The 17,307-nt window shown below is 34.6% G+C and overlaps 1 protein-coding gene across 2 annotated transcripts in view; it reads right to left on the bottom strand.

The window, feature by feature from the left end:
• LOC130898121 (1-phosphatidylinositol 4,5-bisphosphate phosphodiesterase epsilon-1-like) overlaps positions 1 to 17,307 on the bottom strand; it is a 326,140-nt gene that overhangs the window by 233,368 nt on the left and 75,465 nt on the right. For both annotated transcript variants that reach the window (XM_057807182.1, XM_057807181.1), the window contains exon 3: positions 12,873 to 12,904. The gene's annotated coding sequence lies outside the window, so the exon portion shown is untranslated. The remainder of the gene's footprint in view (positions 1 to 12,872; positions 12,905 to 17,307) is intronic.

The raw sequence follows: 17,307 nt of genomic DNA, 5'->3' as shown, positions 1-17,307 counted from the left end.
ATCCAGATCCCCATCGATGGATAAACTTTAGAAATGATTGAGGTTAAAGCTTGTGTTCCTATCTTATCACCTACATGTACATCAACGATTTCCTCGATAGAATTGCCAACAAGATCTATAACTTCATCGACAATATCCAGTGTGATATCGTCATCGTCGTTTGAAGCTTCAACCTTTGGCAGGTTCTGGTATGTCAACGATCTAGTAAGTCCATCATGCGGTATGTTATCCTCCCTCATCGACTAGTTCAGTAACTTTCTTAATAATCCATTCATCCAGATCGCCATCGATGGATAGACTTTAGAAATGATTGAGGTTAAAGCTTGTGTTCCTATCTTATCACCTACATGTACATCAACGATTTCCTCGATAGAATTGCCAACAAGATCTATAACTTCATCGACAATATCCAGTGTGATATCGTCATCGTCGTTTGAAGCTTCAACCTTTGGCAGGTTCTGGTATGTCAACGATCTAGTAAGTCCATCATGCGGTATGTTATCCTCCCTCATCGACTAGTTCAGTAACTTTCTTAATAATCCATTCATCCAGATCGCCATCGATGGATAGACTTTAGAAATGATTGAGGTTAAAGCTTGTGTTCCTATCTTATCACCTACATGTACATCAACGATTTCCTCGATAGAATTGCCAACAAGATCTATAACTTCATCGACAATATCCAGTGTGATATCGTCATCGTCGTTTGAAGCTTCAACCTTTGGCAGGTTCTGGTATGTCAACGATCTAGTAAGTCCATCATGCGGTATGTTATCCTCCCTCATCGACTAGTTCAGTAACTTTCTTAATAATCCATTCATCCAGATCGCCATCGATGGATAGACTTTAGAAATGATTGAGGTTAAAGCTTGTGTTCCTATCTTATCACCTACATGTACATCAACGATTTCCTCGATAGAATTGCCAACAAGATCTATAACTTCATCGACAATATCCAGTGTGATATCGTCATCGTCGTTTGTAGCTTCCATCTCTGGCAGGTTCTGGCATGTCAACCTCCCGTCTCGACTGGTTTAGTACCTGTCTTAAAAATCAATTTATCCAGGTTGCCATCGATGGATAGACTTTAGAAAGGCTTGAGGTTAAAGCTTGATCAAGATCTATAACATCGTCGAAGATATCCAGTGTGATATCGTCGTCATCGTTTAAAGCAGCCACCCCAATAAACACCAACAACCTATTCTATAAAAAATTATGGAATGGTCTGGAAGTAATCCGATTTAGTTTAAAGCTGCTATTTTTACAAACAAAGCTAGTGCTGTGGGCTCGGATTTAGTCCAATCTGACGGACAAGTTATGAGGACGCAAGATAATTCCAGTTTCATTATCGACGTTTAGATCAAATGGCTGTCACATTAGTTGATTTGTAGTATCCAAGATGAATATATACAGTAGTCATTAATACATTAGAGATTTAATTTGATTTAGTTACAACTTCTGTTCTATTATTTGTGTTATAATAAATACATGATATATTTCAATTTATTCACATTAGTAAATAAGTTTTCTTACAACTTATCAAATAAAAACAAAAAAACTGCACTCCTACCCACACTTCCGAAATCTACGGAAGATTTCAAAATGTTTACTGATGAAGCTGGTTTCACACAAGACGGTTTTATTAATTCCTTTAAATTACATTTAGGGGCAGATGAGACTCAGAAATGATAGGTCAAATGAGAAATTCTTTTTTTCACGTCTTCTATTCACTCCCGAATGTTTTTCCTCAAGTCCTGGAACGCCTTGCATATTCCATAATTGAGTTAACTTCACTAAGAGTTCAGATTGAGATTGATGCTTCCATTTTCTGTTATTAATAATGTAAAAAAACGATAAAACATATTCTTACTTCATCCTTTTGTTTATTTAAAATAACTCCAAGTATTTTCATCCACTTTACAGATCGATTCTTTCAAACACACATTTTTTTGTGTAATAGTAAAACCAACGGACCTCAAATCATTTATTCAGCTATAAAGCAACTCGTAAATTTTCCGAAAAGACAGCAGGAAGCTGGCAAATTTATCGTTGTATAATAAAAATGATAATGCTTACGAAGTGTCTTGAAACGTAGATTCTAAGTGCAAATTATGACTAGATATAATAAAAACAAAGTGCTTTTGGAAGCATTAACTATTCTACCTTCATTATGATATAAGTTGTAAATTCTTCTGAAGATGAATTGGAGAACGGTTATAACTTCATATATGTCTTAGCTTGAAAATTATGTTAGAAACATTTAAAAAAGTAATTTGTATAATTTAGATATTTGGTGACTACAAATTACAGTTGAACTATTTATAGGTTTTTAATAGTGTACAAAATATTTGAATATTCAAAGAAACTGAAATTGTAGATAAATATAAAAGTTAAAACGTTGTTTCCATTATATTCTTCATTTGCTTCGGTTTTTGTTTATAAGTTAGTCAGTAATTTGGTGATGAAATTTTGATTTGAATTTAGAGGCGTAGGAAGTATAAAATTACCTTAAAGTGTCAAGTATTTCCATGATATTCTAATTATGGTCGAAAATGAAACTTGAAAAGGGGTATAATGAGCCAACGATGTTTTCATCGCCATCGTTTACGGAAAAGCCAAATAATTAGGGCAAAAACAACGGTTTCTCAGTTTCTCGGTTTCTCAACAGACAAGGTATCTGTACTACACTTCCTGGTGAATATTTTGGCACCAACACCACATGGAAAGGTGCAGCAGAAGGTGGAATAATGCCGACTTAAAAGCCTTGATGGATAGGAAAATATAACAGTTGGGAAGAATACTTAGAGAACAGCTTATCCTAGGAAACTGGGTTTCGAACTAGAGCTCGCATATTCTAAAAAAAGGAGAGACTTAAAATGAGTCATGAGTCAATCTTTCCTGCAGGAAATTCAGCTTTAAACAAACACAATATGAACCTAGATTCATATTTTGTTATTAAACATTAAGTTGAACTGTTTTTTGTTCCTTAATATATAATTTATGCCCATACGGTAAATGGAATATGAAGTATTAAAACACAATGATCTATATCATGACAGAAAATTAATTATAACCTCACGGGAACTCGTACTAAAGTTGAGAAGTGTACAAGCAGACATATTTCAATATTTGGCGAATTCGCTTAGTACAGCCGCCAAAACGTAGCAATCTAAAAATTGTAAGAAGTACGCTTTGATTTTTGGAATAATATTTCCAAAGAAAGACAAAATACGCATTCAAAATATATAAAAGTTGTTTTATAAATAATGTGGGTTTCAATGTTTCCCTTTTTTTATTAAATAATCATACAAAGAAATTGTATTGTAGGGTTTTAAGCCAAAGTTTTAGACTTTGATTAAATCATTCTTGGGATAATAGTACAGGTAAATTTTGGGTTAAGACCTTAAGTAAAATTGGGCGGTTTTGATTTTCTAGATTCTGGGAGGCTTTGGGATACTGAATAAGTCTAGCAGCTCTTAAATTTTGAATTTGAATTCTCTACAAAAATAGTATTCCTGTTATTTGTTCCTAGCCTCAAAATTTTCACATTAAACTGGGTTTACACACTCAAAAATATTTTGAATCCCGATTAACTCGAAAAATACACGGAATTCGCGAAAAATGTGCTGGAGAAAAAAATGTACAGCACAAAATTCTCTACATATTGGTCTGTAAGTATTTTCCCTAACCTCAAAATTTTCACCGTAAAATGTGTTCATGCACTCAAAAACATTTTGAATTTTGGATAACTTGAAAACTGTGGAAATACAGCATTTTGTACCTCAAAATTTCCATTATAAAATGGGTTTGAATGCTCAAAAATATTTTGAATCTCGAAAAACTACGTAGACCTCGAAAAAAGTACCGGAGTCAAAACTGTAGAGCACAAAATGAGTAGCAACATTTTTGTGAAAGAGAAACTATTAAGAAGTCTTTGAATATTGAAACAATAATCAATCGAGAACGATGATAGTGTTCATGGTCGCGTTTTTTAAAAGTTAGTTCATTTGAAACCAAGAAGTAATTCAAGTGTGTTATTTAAGTGAAAATATTGATAATAACACTAATGACAAATTTCTCGTTGGATTTGCTTGTTTATATGGCGAATGATGAAATATATCCATGTGATTATGTGACCAATATACCTCTTCATATCGCAAGATTTTCGAAAATTTCCCAAGTCGAAAATTATGCTAGCTTACCCGAATAGAAAATAAAGATCTTAACCATCATGATGCATTTTAATTTTTCGAAAACTAAGTAGTTTTCCAAGATTTAAAGCAGTTTCCATGTACGCCTGGAACGAGCTTTCCGCTTTGAGGGAGATTTCCTCTGAAATAATGATTCCAACGAAAAAATAACTAGAGACTTTTTTGTAGAAAATTTTGTGCTGTATATTTTTTGTTCAACAGTTTTCTCCGAATTTCTCTTAGTTTTCGAGTTATTCGCGTTTTAAAATTTCGAAAATGTATGCCCGTTATTTTGTTAAGAATTTCTAGTTTATTCAGTAACCAAAAATCTCTTAGAATCTAGAAAATGAAAAGCGCCCAATTTAATTTCAGATTTATTACAATTTTACCTGTACTATAACATGATTGCGGCCTTGAAAGTTTTATTTAAAATTGATTTTGTGAGAAAGAGAAGACCACACACTAACAAGCCAACGCATAGAATTCTTGTAAAACTAAAATTTTGAAATGGCGTCTGAATTTCACGTTATTTTACTACGAGTGCTATTCAAAAAATAAGTAATCACATATCACAATAGAAGAAACTTGTAATTGCTGGAGCTGACATCTCACTTCTCATTAACAATTCAATCTTCAAAATCTCCTAATTGAAAAACAAAACATTTTAAAAATCTAATCAGGAAATGAAAAATGTTTCTACCGAGATCATTCTGAGATATTTTTGGAAATAAATGGTGTTCGAAGACAGTTCCGCAACAAATATAAATGATCTTGCGTTAAGCATACGATTAATGAATTTGCTAAAAAGTCACAGTAAATTACCATGAAACGGGATTAAAGCTATATAATGAATTTACCAAGCAATTTAATATTATCGTTGGAAATACGCAAAACCTCTCCAACAAATAGTCAAAAAATTCACATCGTCTAATTGCTACGTGTCGATATCAAAAAGTACTATATGAAAACGTTCGCTTCTCTGTAAAAAACTCATTTAAAACCTTTGTACCTTCAACTCGGAAGCATTCAGATTGCATTCATTCATTGTATTCGAAATGGAATCGTCGGAGTGAAACCACAGGGGTCATCAATCAGTTCAACTACTAATTGGTTCTAATCGATGAAGGGTTATTTGTAGAAAAAACTGAACAAAAGCTGTAAAAATATGAATATTATAATTTGAAAATTATCTATTCGAAGTATGACGACTGAATTCAATAAAAAAAAAACTCAAAATTAATAGATACAAGGTTTTTTTCATTTTCTGTTAATATAAAATGATGTAGAGTATTTGTAAATTCGATTAAACAAAAATTAGAATCGAATTTTTTGATTAAGGATTATTAAAGTAGAAGATTTACTTAATAGAGAAAAAAGTGAACTTATATGATGAACAGATTTCCCCAAATGATACCAAGAATATATAAAAATAACCGAACACCCGATGATGACAATATTATTTACACAATCGAGGAAATTAATAAAATGCCAGTCAATTGAACATCTGGAGTATTATGTCCAATATCCAAGGAAGGTGACAAATCAACCTTCAATAATTACGAAGGCGTCATATTGATAAACTTTTTCTACGAGGGTAGTTCAAATACAAACCGTGATTTTGCTATAAAAAATCTTATTATCAAGTTACAGAGTAGAAATTTTCTCCAGTTCCTCTCTCCATCACACTGTACACACTTTTGCTATCTCTCCATTCGCTCACGAAAGTTTTCCAAGATTTAAAGCAGTTTTCATGTACACTTGGAACGGGATTTCCGCTTTGAGGGAGATTTACTATGAAATACTGACTCCACCGAAAAAATAACTGGAGACTTTTTTTGTAGAAAATTTTGTGCTCTATATTTTTTTACTAAGACAGTTTTCTCCGAATTCCTCTTAGTTTTCGAGTTATTCGAGATTCAAGTCCCAAAATGTCGAAAATCTATGCCCGTGATTTTGTTAAGAATTGCTAGGCTTATTCATTAACCAAAACCTCTAAGAATATAGAAAATCAAAAGCGCCCAATTTAATTTCGGGCTTAAAACAATTTTTCCTGTACTATAACATGATTTCGTCCTTAAAAGTTTTATTTGAAACTTTGTTAAGGAGAAAAGACCCTACACTAACAAGCCAATGCATAGAGTTCTTGTGAAACTAAATCCTTGAAATTGAAAGATTCTGCCTCTGCTTTGTTTTCGAATCGCAATCCATCAAATGCCAGTACACAGGTTTTGGTGCGAAACATTTTCTCCTCCTTCTTCATACCGCTGCAGGAGATGCATGCCAACTTTCCAGCGTGCGAATTTAGGCTCAAAATTCTAAAGTTTCGGCACCCTGATGCCCAATTCTTCAGCCATATCGCGTACAGTACTACGTCGGTCTTCCAGAATTTCCGAGAATTTTATCTAATAATGATGATGCGTTGCGGAATATGCACTGGTACATCCTTCTCGCTCATGGCTAAAAATACACTAAAAAGCGAGATTAAGCGGTCCCGGCTGTATTATACGCTTCGGATTAGAATTTTTCGCTCGTTTATTCAAAAATTCCACTTCATATTTGAACCTCCGTCGTACATCGACCTTCTCTAACTGTTCGTTTGACCAACTGGTAAAAAAGAGTCAGCTGTAGAAGACCTGGAAGTACCTAGAGAGCTGAGAAATTTGATCATGATGTCTATTGCCGAAAAAATAACGTGGATTCAGCAAACAGAGATCAACAACAACAGGAGAGGCGAAATGGTGTTTGTTGGTAACGCCGGATATCAGAAATCTATTCAATACTTCAAGGTGGAACCAAACCTCATTTTTGTTGATGAAAGAACGGGGGAAAGTTTATTATTTAGTAAAGTGCATCATTAATTACCTCAAAACAGAAAAAACAGATCAGGGATAATCCAACATGTGTGTCCGATGAGAGTACCACAGGTATCTCTTTCGCAGCCTGTCCTATGGAACATAATGTACGATGGAGAACTTAGAATCAATTACGGACCAAAAATTATGGCAACTGCATACGCAGACGATCTTCTATTCCTAATAGAGGCCCTGAGGATAGCAAACTAGCAAAATAAGATACAATAAACAGAAATTTACTCTTCTAACAATGATAAAGTAACTTGTTAGTTATAATAGTCAAGATAATACTTCAGAAACTAGATAATTAGCTTTTTTGAAACAGAAATTCCAGTCCTGATTCATTTATAGACATGTGTGTTCCAGCTTTCATAGATTTAATTAAATCAAAGCAAGAAATACCACTATTTGAGTTGAATTTTTGTAACAAAATTATCCTTTTTTACAAAGGACGAACGAACGGGAGCGGGAGTATACTGGAGTTCTGGGAATAAGAAAATCCTTGATGCTTAGAAATGACTGCAGGCCGAACTGCGGGCAACAGATCGAGCCGCGGAACTAATCCGACGCAGAGATCACTATCGTCTACGGTAGTGAGATCTAGGTCAGTGGTGAGCTGTCGCGAAGCCCTGTCATGGATTCATGACTAAAAGGTTCGACTCTGCAGGATACCTGAACACAGAAATGTAGAAGGGAATCAAATGGCAGACAAATTAGCCAAATTGGGAGAGACCTGGAGTGGGGACGACCACTCCTGGGAGCTGTAAGACCTTGAAGTTGGTGGAGTGGCTCAGTAACTTTCTCTCTTCTTGTGCCGTCTTGACGGACTGGTGGAGAGGAGTGAAGCTAATAAACAGCTCAAAAATCCAAAGGATCAAGTGTTGTACGCTGATGCAATGACAATTTGTTGTCCTCCCGGCGTACAACACTCCCAAGGATTGAGGAGGGTGGTCCCACACAAACTCAAAGCATTTGCACCCGCCCGTTGTGAGGAAGGCATTAGCTTCTACCCCACCCCTGGGCAAAAAAAGGAGCGGGGACGAAGTGGTGGGCTTGCCACTACCACCGATCAAATTGCTGAGAGTAATAGATATGACTGTGTCATCTCACGCTCCTTGTGGCCGGTTCTACAGAAGAGGAAGACAACAGAACTGCTAGGCTATGGGAAAGCCTCGATACTAAGGGTCCAAGCAGTGATTACCGGTCACTGCACAGTAGGCTCTAGACTCGGGAAAATGGGTATCAGAAGCGACGATCTCTGTGCAGAATGCAGTGAAGAGGAAGAGACAATAGAACACCTAATGTGTCACTGGACAGCATTGGCGTCGAAGCGACTATAATGTGTAAGGAGGGAAACATTGGAATGTCTGAAAGAAGCAGCGAAGGACTTGAATCACTTCATTGCCAACTGGAAAAGCAAGGACCTGGCAACGGAAGAGATAGAGAAGGGGAGTGAAATGGTGCTGACTGAAAAGTCAGCAAGGGCATCACAATGGGCCTAAGGCCTCCGAGTTGATCTTGACTGAAAAGTGGAGGTCACCCTGTTAACCTAACCTATGATCTTTCACAAACTAATTTTGAAATGATGGTGGGATTAGTTGGTACGAGCGTTACAGAAGTGAATTTCTCTTTTTAATTTGAGTGGTTTATCATTTATATTCATTATTTTCTAAGAAACATCGAAAGTAAAATAATGCGAAAGGTTGTTGCCCTCGTACCCTTTTGATGGAATCAGTCGTAGGTAATTCAGTTTTTATGTTTATGTGAAAAGAAACTGAAAAAACCTCTCTGTGTTTTCTCACTGTTCCTCCTATTCGTAATTTACGAAGGGATGATTATACGTTGGAAGTCACGAACAAGGGAAATTTTTCTAGAGAAGTTGTAAGAAGCGCTCTCCTACAAACCGGTCTTTCTCGATTTTATTACCGAAGAGAGAAACGCGTTCTAACATAAATATTTAACATCTGGTCAATGTTTTGTTATTTATAGTACATCGTTTGATAAAATAATTGTGCGAGAAAGATTCGATAACCTGATAGATAACACAGGTCAATAGACTTTTTGGTACTTGGTTTCAAAATCAGAAATAATCATCTAATTGTGCCTGTCGGACCCTTTTATTGAGATTTGTTATGTATATAACCAGTAGAAACTGGACTTTATCTATTACCCTTATGTAACTGAACAAACATCAAAAAGTTTCGCGTTTTGATACTTTATCTATATTTAAAATGATATCAGGATAGTGCTTGATCTTTTTTGATGAAATTGAATCCTTCACGTATCCTTTTTTATATTTCTGTAATTCAAAATATGAGATTGAACAGCGTAGCTTGAACAAATGTAAAGAAATTCATCAGGTTTACTTTATTCTAATTTTTTAAGAAGATGTACCTATTTAAACTATTAGAGATACATCAATTATGATTTTAAACATTCAAAATCAGTAACTACTTCAAGAAAATGATATATAACGTTAAAACATACGACTTTGAATGATAAGTTTCATCAATTGTTTCACATAAGATTATTGGAAGTGTACTAATAAATTAATGAAGACACCAAACCGCCAAAGTCCATAAAATATTATGTATAAATGAAATTGTCAACATTTACCGACACCTTGTTAGTTACGTGTATTTTTTCCGATCGATTCGTCCACGTAACACGGCTGTCATAACACATATAGCATCATCCATATCCTATTATCCTTTCTATTGTGAGAAGATCCTCATTTATTCCGTTTGAAGGACCATCCAGTTATATTTATGCCACGTGGAATATACTTCTGACACGACTACCAAATTAAATAAAAAAAAACGCACGAAAAAAGCGAGAGTTTGAGCTAATTGGGGCTACTTGAATATATAACGAATTTCAAATGAGCTCGACTTAAGAAAAAAATAAGTTGCAAGGCTTATTCTTCAAAAATTCTATATATTTATGTTTCTTACTTTGATATAAATGAATTCTTATTTTATTTCAACTTATTTCTGCTATAGAATAACTCAGTTTTACCTCGTGTACCTTTTTATTCCATTCTCTTCTGTCTCTCATTATTTCTTTCCAATTTGCGGCAGTCGATACTTTCAAGTCCTTTTATCTAAATTCCTGTATTCTTATTGGTATATTTTTCATTAATATTGCTACGAACTCGTCCATAACATGGACCGTGAAGCCGATTCTGTTCAGTTATAATGGAAAAGTCTAAAATTTGGTGCAAAAGTTCTCGGAAGCCGTTTGATATTATTTGTTTACATATACTTTCTAGAATTATTAAAAAACTTCTTTTCGGTATAAATATGTATCAAAATGCATTAAAGTTCTGTAGTAAACAATTCAGAAAAACAAAAACTTCATTCAGTGTTCACACATTGAGATTAGAGCTTCGCGATATTGCCAGAATGATGTGCCACGTGGTTTTCAAGCAATAGACTATTTTCGACATTCTATGAATGAAATTGATGACTTAGCAGAAGCTTATCTCAACATATTATCAATTCTTTGATCTAGTACATTCCTAATAGAGTTAGAGGTCTCATTCTCTCTAGATATTGAATTTTTGTGTGCAAAATTACAAAAATCGAATATAAACAGTTTCAGAAAATACCGTATTTATTATACATTTTCAATTTCCGATAAAATTGAATATGTTTTTAATAAATTTCAGTCTATGGTCTATTATTTCGTCTAGAATGAGCAATTAAAAACCAAAATTATTCATATTTCACATATTTAATGTCTTTGCACGTCTACGAGTTTATTTTTAACAATATTTGAAAGATTGCCATAAAAATTAACGTCATTTAATGAATGATCACAGTCGTCTATGAAGTTTATTTTTGTCGTATTTCCTTGAAATACAAACGATAATAGTAAATTTTGAAGGTTACATAGTTTTTTTTTGTATATTAAATTTTTACCTGTTTCACGAATATTGGAATGCCCCTAATTTTGTTAAACGGTTCATCCCTATGTGTCGAACGAAACTAATTACCATATAATTTTATGTGACACGAAATTTTAGTTAATTCATTCGATGGCAGGCAGCATCAAAAGTCATTATTGCCATCAAATAGTAAATCATTTTATCACGAAGTGATTTTTCATTCAAATATGTATAAATTTTGATAAAAAAATTAATTTATTGGAATACATTTCGTAAAATTATCTATTTTATAAATTACAGGTAATGTATGTTGAAGTAAGTAGTGATACAACTGTCTAAAACTAAAAATTAATAATTCGTTAAGCCGGGTCTCCATGTGCGGTTGCCGGTCGGCGACGATTACTACCTAGTAGCGGCACCTGATTTGCTATAATCAGTTGAATTATCAAAATGAAGAAATTTCGAGCGAAATTCATCGAAGAATGAATCGAGTACATGAAGATACCTTTAAGAGTCATGACGATGGTGTAGAAAATTTAAAGATCGTAGAACTGAAGTTCATTAAAAAGAGAGTTAAGAGCTGGTAGAAGGGAACATTGCAGCGAAAATTAGTAGAAGAATGAATCGAGATATCCTATTATGTCCCTTACGAGGTAATTCACCTTGACATCCCCTGGAATCCGTTAAAGAAGCGAATGTTGAAATAACTGCTGCAATCCGATTTGAACGACGAACTAAAACGAACTAAAAACTTTAAAATAAGAAGTAATTGTCCACAAGTCATCCATGCATTCATATCAAAACTTATTGCCTAGAAAGCTGATTGCAGTTACTCAGAGAGTTTGAAAAACCAACCCTTAAACGGAGAGATGGTACCTAAGACCCAGTTTCTTAGCCCCCACTTTCGAATTTCTAACGGAATCTGGATAGATAATGGAAATTTAAATCACCTTTCCGTCAGTATGGTTTTTTTGCATTAAAAATAATGGCTGGAGTGTGATTGAAACATTGAAGAAACTGTGATGTAATTGTTTGACGAAGCAGAAGATGACGTTAATCATATAGACGAAATCCTAGAAGGTGTGAAAACCGAAAAATTTGTGAAATGAAATATGGAATGTCAGGAAGAAAACAGTATTAGCACAATTAAAAATCTGTTAAATACTTGTATGGCAGACAAAAACCGAACGAAAGTTCGTCTTTCTTGTCTTCCTAGAAACCATAATATGGTATTAGAAGCCCCACTTTTTCGTTTGAGGGTTAAAGAAGTGTTTCCTTGTTATTTGGTTCGTAAATAATTTTAATAATCTTTTCCGATTTACTATATTTAATTACAGTAGTGGGTAATTGTAACTATTAGTTATATACGATGACCGTTTTTGTCTTCAACCTCCGATCGCTCTGTGGAGACGCTACGCGGGTATGCGCTGTAGGCGACTGCGAAGCTCTCGCACTACACTCTCCGCCATTGTTGACATTCGGGCGTCAGTCGGCGTTATGTTACAGCCACGTAAACATTTCTGCCATTATTGATGCCCCTGCCAAGTGTTAATTGCGAAGCGTGATTCGTTTTCTACAGGCCGAAGGCCGTAGTGTTGCAGAAATCCATCGAAGAATGTGTCGGGAAAACTTCATAAATGATTGGCGTTGAAAGTTTAAAGATGGCCGTAGTAATGTGCATGATGAAGGGGGAAAAACGCAAATCTGTCGTTTCGGATGACCTGGTTCGACGAGTTAAGACAAAGGTTGAAAAAAATCGCAGATTTACCATTACTACTTTGTCTACGGAATTTTCAGAAGTTTTGAGATCCGTTTTGTACTCTGAAGGGGGCATTGAAAACAATTTTGGTAATAAAATTGTTTTATATGAGCTTGTATTTTATTTATAGTCTATCGGAGGTTCAAAAAAACGGCACTTGTAAATACTATGATCAATCCTACCTTTAATTCTTATAAATTCGACCGTTTTTTGCCTGAAACAAAAAGAAAATGACGATTTAGTCGATTCACTGATACTTTTTCAAATTACAAACAAATGTGGAGACAAAAATAATAACAATTTCAATTTAGAAGTTGATATAAAGTATTACAAGGGTTTTTTCTATGTCTAAATATCTTCACAAAGTTGAAAAAGCTTTTTTTAAATTCCTTTATGTTATAAATTCTCGTACAGCTCCGTTGAAGTAAGCTCATTTCGAATACTTAATCCTCACGTTCAGATGTGAATATCTCTTTTAAGCGATGCTTTCAAAGTTTCTTAATTTATTTAAAAGTAATTCCTCTGGAATAGCGAAGAGACACAAGTTTAATGTACATCCTTTGAAGTTGCGGACTAGCTTTGACAAACGTAAAAGGGTTCTACAAGTTTGGTGAGTAGATATATTTTATCGGGTGTCGAGTATGTGTTTTTTCCAATAGCAATTTCATTAGAAACTGATATTGTGTTCACTTGATCTTACTAATTTTGAAAAAAAATAATCATGGAAACACTTTGTAAAGGGTTTTCCAATAAGAGGTGTTATTTTGAACAGCCCGCTATTTCGGTAAATGTCACTTTTGAAGCTGTCATTTTTTGACATTTGACAAGTAAAAACTACGCCATTAATGAAAATGGAACGATACACGCTTCAACAACGCATTGAAATTAATAAAATTCGCTATAAAAATGGTGAAAATTTGGCAGAGACGGTTCGTAAAACTAAAACATTTTTGGGTCGACGTTAAGCACCTTCTCGGACCGCAATACAGAAATTGGTGGAAAAATTTGAGCTGTTGGGACAAGTTAGTGATGTGAAGAATAAAACCCGTGCACGTCGCTCAAGAACAACTGAGAATATTGCTGCTGTAGCCCAAAGTGTTGAAGAAAACCCAGGTTTGTCCATTCCTCGTCGTTCTTTGGAATTAGCCATTCCACAAACGTCATTACACCGTATTTTGCATAAAGACTTGGGTCTTAAGGCCTATAAAGTTCAGTTAACACAAGAACTCAAGCCGGCCGATCATCAACAACGTCGTGTCTTTGCTGATTGGGTCCTTGAAATGCATGAAAATCATTTTAACTGATGAGGCCCCTTTCCACCTTGGTGGTTACGTCAATAAACAAAATTGTCGAATCTGGGGCTCGGAAAACCCAATAGTTATTGTTGAATATCCTCTCCATCCTCAACGCGTGACTGTTTGGTGCGGTTTATGGTCTGGCGGTGTCATTGGACCTTACTTTTTCGAAAATGAGGCTGGAGCAACAGTTACGGTGAATGGATTGCGCTATCGAGAGATGATTAATGATTTTTTATGGCCGGAATTGGATGGTATTGATTTGGACAACGTTTACTTTCAACAAGACGGCGCTACGTGCCACACAAGCAACGAAATCATCGATCTTTTACGGGCAAAAGTTCCGGACCGTGTTATCTCTCGAAGAGGTGATCACAAGTGGCCACCGAGATCTTGTGATTTTTTCCTTTGGGGCCACGTGAAAGATAAGGTCTACGCTAACAGTCCAGCATCGATTCAAGACCTCAAAGATGGAATTCGTGAGGCTATCGAGGACATAGGGCAGCCGCTTTGCAATTTGGTTACGGAAAATTTCATGAAAAGGATATGGTCCTGTAAGCGCAGTCGTGGCGGCCATTTGGCTGATGTTGTGTTCCATTATTAACGGCATACCTTCCTCTTTACAATGAAATAAACATCCGATCATTTATCTCAAAACATGGCATTTTTCTTTGAATATCAAAATAACATCTCTTATTGGAAAACCCCTTTGTTGTTGTATGGTTTACAATTTATAGATTTTGTATTGCTTCACAACATCTGTTTCAACAAACATCAAGTTTATAGAAAAAACAACAACTTATAAAATGGTTAACTGATACTCTTTCTCTCTTCTCCAATAGTACAATTCCACTCTATTTAATATTAACTCTATGCACTAAGCAGTATGTATAGGGTTCTTCACGAAGAGCTGAATCGATATGTATATGGAAAAGTACTGCGACTAGTGTTCTGAAAATTTGCTTGCATGAGTTTTCGGAAATGCTCGTTTCAGCTAAAATAATTTCTGAAACTTCCAGTTATACCAGAAGTGGACCCAAACTTCGTTATTTTAAACGGAATGTTATGGTTTTTATTAAATTTTTGGAATCTACGCGAAATTTCAATATATAAAAGCATCGTATGCCTAAAGACCACCATTTTTTAATAATTTCACATTTTCGAAATTTTTGGACATATGCAGCCCTTCACTAAAAAAATTATATCTCTAAGTTTAAGTGAGTCACGTCTAATATTTTTGAGATTTGGACAAATAACACTTACAGCTCTCAAAATCTGTTGAAACTTTTACAAAAACTTGTATAGGGTGTTCAGAAAATGGTGCCGAATTTCGCTATTTAATTTTTAAATGGCAACCCCCATTTTTATCTTTACCATTCTACGCTTTAAATTAAGGTGACTTCGTTGGTTAATTCATATATCTCAAGTTAACGGTTTTTGTAGGCATGCGGCTCACGGGTGTTTTACTTGGAGCTCGTCAGCGAATTAAATAATTTCGAAACAAAAAAAAATATTTTGAAGTTTTTTGGCAAAAATATGCAACACAATTACCGAAAACATAAATTGTTGACAAATTAATGTGAATCAACCTTATGCGCTGCGTGTGAGGTTGCCAAAGATGCACTACCTGCGCTCGGAACTGTTCGGTTAGTACTCGAGTGAATTCGGGCGAAAGCGGTGTGGTCGAGGTGAGTAAGTGTAAGTGTAGTGAGTTTTGTGTAAGTTTTGTGTCTGTCGTGAACGAGTGACGCGGGTGTTTGGGTAGTGCGTAGTTGAATAATTAAATTTGCTAACGTGCGTGCAATGTTATTACGTAGTTTTCATAAACATTACTAAAAACTGTTCATAGTATCCTGAGTGAAATCTAAATAGTGGTAAATATCGATATGTATTACTTTTTATTTTACATTTGTCATTATTAGGGCGAAATTAATAACGTATTAAGTACCTACTGTTTTTTTTTTGTTCAGGTATACAACAGAACTCACCCGTCGTACCAGAGTATTATATCAAATTCGATATGGACAAGCCAGGACCTAGTAGGTTAAAGATGAAAATCAACAGTTTCACGACATTTGGACGGGGAAATACTTTTTTTTATGTTCCATAACAGCATCGTTTGTTTAATATGCAAGAATTCGGTTTTTATTTTGAAGGTATATGGGTGATTCCGTTCTAACTGTGATTTTTGTATTCAAAATTTCAAGATTTTAAAATTTAACTTTTCTAACTTTTTTATGCATATTATTCATCTATTTTACTGTAAAAATAAAACTCTAAGAGGAATTTACTACAACTTCAAAGTATCACGAGCAAGACACAAATGTCGGATTTTGAGTTCCACGGTACTGACTCATTTATCCACGGTACTGACATGGTAACTTAAGATATTAAACAACAAATGCATCAATTTTCCTCAGTTTGATCATAAACATTAGAATTTATAAGGTAATTAGTTTAAATCATTTGTCACGACAAAAAAAATTAATAATTTATCGGTAAATTCTAGGAATGGACATGACACGGTACTGACATGGTAACTTAAGATATTAAACAACAAGTGCATCAATTTTCCTCAGTTTGATCATAAACATTAGAATTTATAAGGTAATTAGTTTAAATCATTTGTTACGACAAAAAAAATTAATAATTTATCGGTAAATTCTAGGAATGGACATGACACGGTACTGACATTCAAGTGATGTAGTATAAGTTTTCTTTAAGTGGCAAGTTATATTGTATAAAAATAATGTTTAAATATCTTAAGAATTATTCAATTAACACAAAATTTTTATTAATTGATTATTAATTAATGACTAGTACAAAAAAACAATACAGGACATTGAATATCACAGTTAGAACGGAATCACCCATATAACGTGAAACGACACTATGAGACACAACATACTGCTTTTGCTTACTTAACCGGCGAGGTGTCGGCCTTTTAAAGATGGCGAATTTGTTAAAGATTGTTTAGATATTCCTGCAAATAAAATGTATCCGGAAATGGCCAAGAAGTTTGAGAAAATTCAATTCAATGACCGTTCAAAGAGGGATCACGGTTTTATCGACTGATATAGAACAGCAGTTAGGTATAAAATCTAAAAATTAAAAAGCTTTTTCATTGGCACTTGACGAAACTACTGACATTAGTTCCATTGCTCAACTCTTAATATTCTTACGAGGTGTGACGCAAGATTTTGAAGTCTGATTGGTACGAGTCAAACAAAAGGAAGTGACATGTTCACGGCCCTTCTGCAAGAATGCTCTAAAATAAATTTAAATTTAACAAAATTATCTGAACTTACGACTGACGGAGCTG

The sequence above is a fragment of the Diorhabda carinulata genome, chromosome 9, assembly GCF_026250575.1.
Source record: "Diorhabda carinulata isolate Delta chromosome 9, icDioCari1.1, whole genome shotgun sequence".
Taxonomy (NCBI): Eukaryota; Metazoa; Arthropoda; class Insecta; order Coleoptera; family Chrysomelidae; genus Diorhabda; species Diorhabda carinulata.
This window is presented reverse-complemented; position numbering and strand designations above follow the sequence as displayed.